Source organism: Protopterus annectens, chromosome 13.part0 (genome assembly GCF_019279795.1).
Source record: "Protopterus annectens isolate FY-2018-M chromosome 13.part0, PAN1.0, whole genome shotgun sequence".
In the NCBI taxonomy this organism is placed as follows: domain Eukaryota; kingdom Metazoa; phylum Chordata; order Ceratodontiformes; family Protopteridae; genus Protopterus; species Protopterus annectens.
The window spans coordinates 306,438,809-306,444,808 of NC_056747.1; the positions used below are offsets into that span (position 1 = coordinate 306,438,809).

General features: G+C 42.5%; 1 long non-coding RNA gene across 1 annotated transcript in view; it reads left to right on the forward strand.

Moving 5' to 3' along the window:
* The window catches only part of LOC122787275, a 133,098-nt gene extending 127,352 nt beyond the window's left edge, over nt 1–5,746 (forward strand). The window contains exon 2 of the long non-coding RNA XR_006362557.1: nt 4,483–5,746. This is a non-coding gene — a long non-coding RNA (uncharacterized LOC122787275). The remainder of the gene's footprint in view (nt 1–4,482) is intronic.
* The last annotated feature ends 254 nt before the right edge of the window (nt 5,747–6,000 follow it).

The following is a 6,000-nucleotide window of genomic DNA, read 5'->3' on the forward strand; positions in this document are numbered from 1 at the left end:
GAGACAAACTGCCACTACAAGTGAACCTTATCACACAACAGAAGGGGTCACTACTACACCTCAACCTTTCATCTCTGAACCTAACTCTGAATGATAGGATTTTAATTCCTGACAGGCACCACCTTCCAGAAAGGTGTAAGTAAGGTTCTTCAAGAAGCCGGGTAATGTATCACTCAAAAATCCTACATAGCCAAATGGAAGAGTTTCCGTTTGATGCCACAAAAATGGACAGGAACCCAACAAATTAGATACCGTCCATACTAAAATGTCTGAGCTCGTGCATGCCAGGTCTGGCCTACTCTTCCATCAAAGCCCACCTGTCGGCCATCTCATCATGTCAACCCTTCAATCCTCCTATGTTGAGACCTGAGGTCAGGTTATCCCTTGAAGAGGTGCTGCATCTTAAACCACCAAGGAAGCCCATATTTCCTCCTATGGACATCATCTTTGCACTAGAAAAGCATTGCCTCCTCCTGAACCAGCAGTTTCTGTAAACCTCAAGATGTTAAGTTGTCAATCTCGCCTTCATTCTTGCTGGATGGGTTCGGAGCCGATCCTCTGCTCCAACTCTGCTTATACCAAAGCTCGAGAGCTATTTTTACCGGCTCGAGGTAACCCTGTATCCCACAATGCTAGGCACTAACTACCCAGATCTCGTTTGCCACTTAGCTGCGAGGTTGCGTTTTTGCCGGCGCTCTGGTAAATTTTCAAAAAAACCCCAGCTTTTCAGGTAAGGTTTTTCCCTTTTATTTTCAGGGTTAGTGTTCGTTATTTCCCTTTGTCACCCTCTTAGAGTAACCCGCTTTGTATAGTCCCCTTTTGGGTCTATTTTCTATCCCCTCGGCCCTTCCTTCCCCTTATATAACTAGGCCTTAGGGCCAAGTTAGTTTTTGGGTATTTTCTTAATATCCCCGGGAAGTCCAACGTCATAGCGGACAGGCTGAGCAGAGCCATTCTCATGCCGCACGAGTGGTCTCTCAAGCAGTCAGTAGTGGAAAAAATTTTCAGAAAATGGGGTCAGCCTTGCTGCGATCTTTTTGCTACACCCCAGAACAGCAAATGCCACGAATTTTTCACTCTCTTCTCGGCCACCCACCCAGAGACGCTCTCGTCCACGATTGGCCCCGGGGTCTCCTGTACGCCTTTCCCCCCTTTCCATTAATCACTCAGTTAATTCAGAAAGCTAGCGCCTTGAGATCCACAATGATCCTCATTGCTCCGTACTAGCCTCGACAAATATGGTTTCCGTTCCTGCACCGTTACCTCTTGGAGCAGCCCTGGCATCTGGACCCAGTTCCAGATCTCTTGACCCATCAGTCGGGCAAGCTGCACCAATCTCTCCCCTCTCTCAACCTCACAGCTTGGTTGCTCCACTTCCAACCTTAGCCAGGTTTCCCTTTATCTCCCATTCGGTACGTGACATCATTTTAGCTTCTCACAAATCTTCTACCAGGAGGATTTATGCCAGCAAATGGAAACGTTTTTCCTTCTGGGCAAAATCTAGGAACATAGACCCATTTGTGGCTCCTATCCAATCGGTCTTAGATTTTTTGGCCGAACTCTTTCATTCAGGTTCTTCTTCCTCCACTATCAGAGTCCAGTTAGCGGCCATTTCAAATTTTCATGTTGGCTTGTCAGACTCCTCCATTATGTCTCATAAACTTTGTAAAGCATTCCTTAAAGGTATCTTTTTACTTAAGCCCCCGGTTAGACGTCCCCCACCGCAGTGGGATTTGAACCTAGTTTTAACCTCCTTGATTCTCCCTCCCTTTGAACCTGCGGCTTCCTGTTCCTTGAAGTTACTCTCATGGAAAACTTTGTTTCTAGTGGCCATAACCTCTGCGAGGAGAGTCTCAGAACTTCATGCCCTTTGCGTTCGTCCTTCTTATCTTGTTTTCCATAAAGATAGTGTCCCTCAGAACTAACCCCTCCTTTTTACCCAAGATATCTTCTGAGGCAAATCTAAACCAGACTATCGATCTCCCAGTTTTCTTCCCTAATTACTCTGACAGAGCGGAACAAAAGTTGCATTTCTTGATGTTCATCGCCAACTTCGTTACTACCTGGATAGAACCAAACAAATTAGGAAATCTGACCAGCTCTTCCTATCTTATGCTGAAGGGAAGAAAGGCCTTCCAGTTTCCAAAGTAACCCTTTCTAGGTGGTTGGCCTCTGTCATCACTTTCATCTATGAACTGAGGCATCAAAAGCTTCCTTCAAGACCTAGATCCCATTCAACTAGAGCCTTAGCTACGTCTATAGCCTTTCAGGATAGGCTGCCTTTAGATTCAATTTGTGCGGCAGCCACATGGGCCTCACCCCATACCTTTATTTCTCATTACAAATTGGACATGGCCTCCAGAAGCCGAGCTAACTTTGGTTCCACCATCCTCAAGAGTCTGTTCCAATGAGCCACCCAGGGTTGAGGTGCTAGGGATGCAGTCCCATCCAGCAAGAATGAAGGCGAGATTGACAACTTAACATTGAGAAGTTATGTACCTACCATAACGTTCCATGTTAGTTGTCTTCTTCTCGCCTTCTTTCTTGCGTCCCGCCCTCCAACCCCCTAGCCTGGACAGACCGATAGGATCCTACGGAGCCTTCCTTTTTTTCCCAGTATGGTCTCCAGTGGTTATCCTTTTCTTGGGATGGCTATCTATATGGGTATGCCATTCTCTCCTTTGTTCTGGGGTCAGAACTGCTATAGTGTTAGCTATCAAACGAGATCTGGGTAGTTAGCGCCTAGCATTGTGGGATACAGGGTTACCTCGAGCCTGTAAAAATAGCTCTCGAGCTTTGGTATAAGCCAAGTCGGAGCCGAGGATCGGCTCCGAACCCATCCAGCAATAAAAAAGGCGAGAAGAAGACAACTAACATGGAACGTTATGGTAGGTACATAACTTCTCATTCTGCAGTTTCAGGATCTCATGGCCACCAGGATTGGATGACCTTGAGAGCTTGTAACCCTTCATGTCTAAAGTAGTTATAGAAGTGTCACTTAACCAGGCTATAAATCTCCTTACCTTGTTTGGCAACCCACCGATCATGGAGGAAAGATTGCTACACTCTGAATGTTCACAAATAGTTACTATTCTATCTGCACAAATCCAAATCCATTAGAAAATCTGACCACCTGTTCGTCTCCTTTATGCAGTCAAAATTGGGCCAACCAATGTTTAAACTATTGCAAACTGGATCTCTGAGGCCATTTCCTGTTGTTCTGTACATGGCAAATGCTTGCCCTCATGTTTTAAAGCTCATTTTACCAAGGCAGTATCATCATCTGAGGTCTTCTACAAAGGGGTGGATACCAGGATATAGAAGCTGCCACTTGACCCTCTGTAAACACCTTCAATAAGCATTACGGGGTTGATGCATTCTCAAAGTCTAAGGATGTCTTCACTAGGTCAGTCCTTTCAGGCCTCTTGAACAGTTCTACAGCTCAATAACCAGCCACGCTTGCATCCCATTCAGCTCTGGGAATCACCCATTCATTAGGAATACTGCAACAGCGATTTCAGTCAGGAGATAGTATAGCTGTGTAACAACTTACAGTAACAGTAGGTGTCCTACTGATCTCTTCTGCAGTATTCCTTCCTGCCCTACTGTCTCTCTACATTTTTTCCATAATCGCATGACCACCCTTTCTCCTCCCTGTCACCATACTGTAGAAAGTATCTTAGAACAAAAGAGGCCTCCATACCACTTCCTGCTTCACCCCTCCTAGCTGACCAGTCTGTCACTTTTAAGGGTTTTCAGGCCATTGGCTTGGAGATAGGCTGATGAGTTATGCTTGTACGTCTACCTGTATACCCCTATACTTACGAGTTGAGGTCACAGACATACAATCCTGGGGAAGTTGAAGCTTTGGTACCCTGGCCGGACATCAGTGGCTGTAACCCATTCATTACGAGTACTACAGCAGTGATTAGTAGGGCATCTGCTGTTATGGTAAGTTCTTGCACAACTGTACTTTGTCAGCCTTTTGATTAGTATGATTTTAAAAATGTAATTTATGAAGTGTATTTGCATACAGCATTGTTCTGTCTGTCCTTACAGTATCCATACTTACCCAAGAGTTGCTTCTCGGGAGTGATTATCACTAGTTCTGATTTCAAGATGTCTGTCTGCCCAGCAGGGCTATACTCTGTTGCTGGAGTGTGATAAATTATTTTAAAATTGTAAAAATTAACTGTGGGCTTTATTGTTTGTAGTGCAGACGTGCATATATTGTAGCTGCAGTGATGTAGACGTACATATATTGTAGCTGTATTGGTGCAGACGTACATATATTGTAGCTGTAGTGGAGAGAAGTATTCTGCTCTCCTTAGTTGTCATCACTGTGTAGTGGCATAGTTACTTTGTAACATCAGTGCTAGCTGGGTGTACTCGTGTGGGGTTCAGAAAGAATGGTTTGTAATAGTCGATGAAGATTTTGATTTGACATACATATGCATTTCATTTTTAATTTTCTTTTTTCAGATATTTAAATCCTGTAGAATCAAGATTTCAGAATCTGCAACTGTGTCAAGATTTCATGATCTCGAACCTTGTTTTGCACTGTGCAATCGAATATGTAGAACATTCTGAAATATTGTTTTTGAACTGTATAGAAAATGTTTTAAGCTTGGACGTAAAACTCTATTCCACATGGGGGTTATTGCCAGTTTATTAAAAGTTCACATTTAATTTTTTTGCAGTCTTTCTTTTGTGTGCTGCTACAGTTTAGAGTGGTAGGGGAGCACTCTTTGTCTAAGCTGTTTGTAGCCTAATAATATCACAGTGTATACTGAGACTTCATAGTTCCATGTGAAGAGAAACATGAAGTGCATCGTGTCCAGGTTAAGAGACAATGAGCTTCTATTTAACGCTGCCTACAGAAATGCATTTGGTCTCCCTTGTAGCTTCCTGCACACTGGACCAGAGTGTATTAGCTTTCTGTAAGAGTGTTAAAGTGCATCAACTGGTCACCTTTGGGATGACTAATAATTGTAACAGCCACATCCTGTTGAGAGTTTCTTGTTTTCCTACACCTCTAGTTACTAAAGGTTTTGGAACTGGAAGCTTAGAGTACTGGTGTTTGCTCATCTGTAAATGGTTTATTCCACTGGTGTTGCAGTGTAGCAGTTGCCATTATTTTTAGACATTCTATTGTACTAAAATGTTTAATTTTGGGCAGACAATTGTAATAATTTAACCACGTGTTCTTCCTGTTCCCCTAGAAACAATATGCTGTGATCTTCTGGCCATTACCTGCTCTTTCTCTCTCTCCCCCTAGAACTTGTATATACAGATACTCTGACGTGTGAAATTATTGAAAAATCCATAAAGTTTTGCACTTCTAATGGAGGTTGCTTCACATTTTGATTTTCCTCTTTTTTTTCAAATAAAATAAGCTTTTCAAGTAATTTTATTTGCTTCTGCAAGCTGTTTAACATTTTAGATGATGTTTGTGTCTGCATGCACCATTACTTGCTTTTAGATAGAGGGCATTTTAACTTTCAGCTGTTGCCGTTAAACTCATAGATTGTCTGCAGGTTATGTCACTCTGGCTGCTGTGTGATTATTTGTTTGTGCATACCCTGGCATGTTTCCCTATATGAAACTTGTCTGTGGAGCTGCAGCACAGAGTACATTAAGTTTTGCCAAGAAAATTTGGAGGTATATGGTTCATTAGTTGTCAGAAACAAATGCAAAACCATTGTAGTCTCTCTTGAAATTTGACCTAATAAATTTCTTTTTTTCACCCGTGAGTAATGTTTTTTTCTGTTTTTATGTTTATAATGTTTTCTTTGTGCAATCAAGGCAAGAATCAGAACTATAATTTGTAATGAATTATATTTTTAGTTTAGACTTTTTTTAATAAACAAAAAAGCGTTAATGAACACAGTGACATGTACAAAGACCAGCAAGTGAACTCGTCCTGATGTTCTTCGTGTTTCACTGTTACAGTCATTACATTTGGGTAATCCTGCTAGCAGGTTGCCCTCAGTCAGCCTG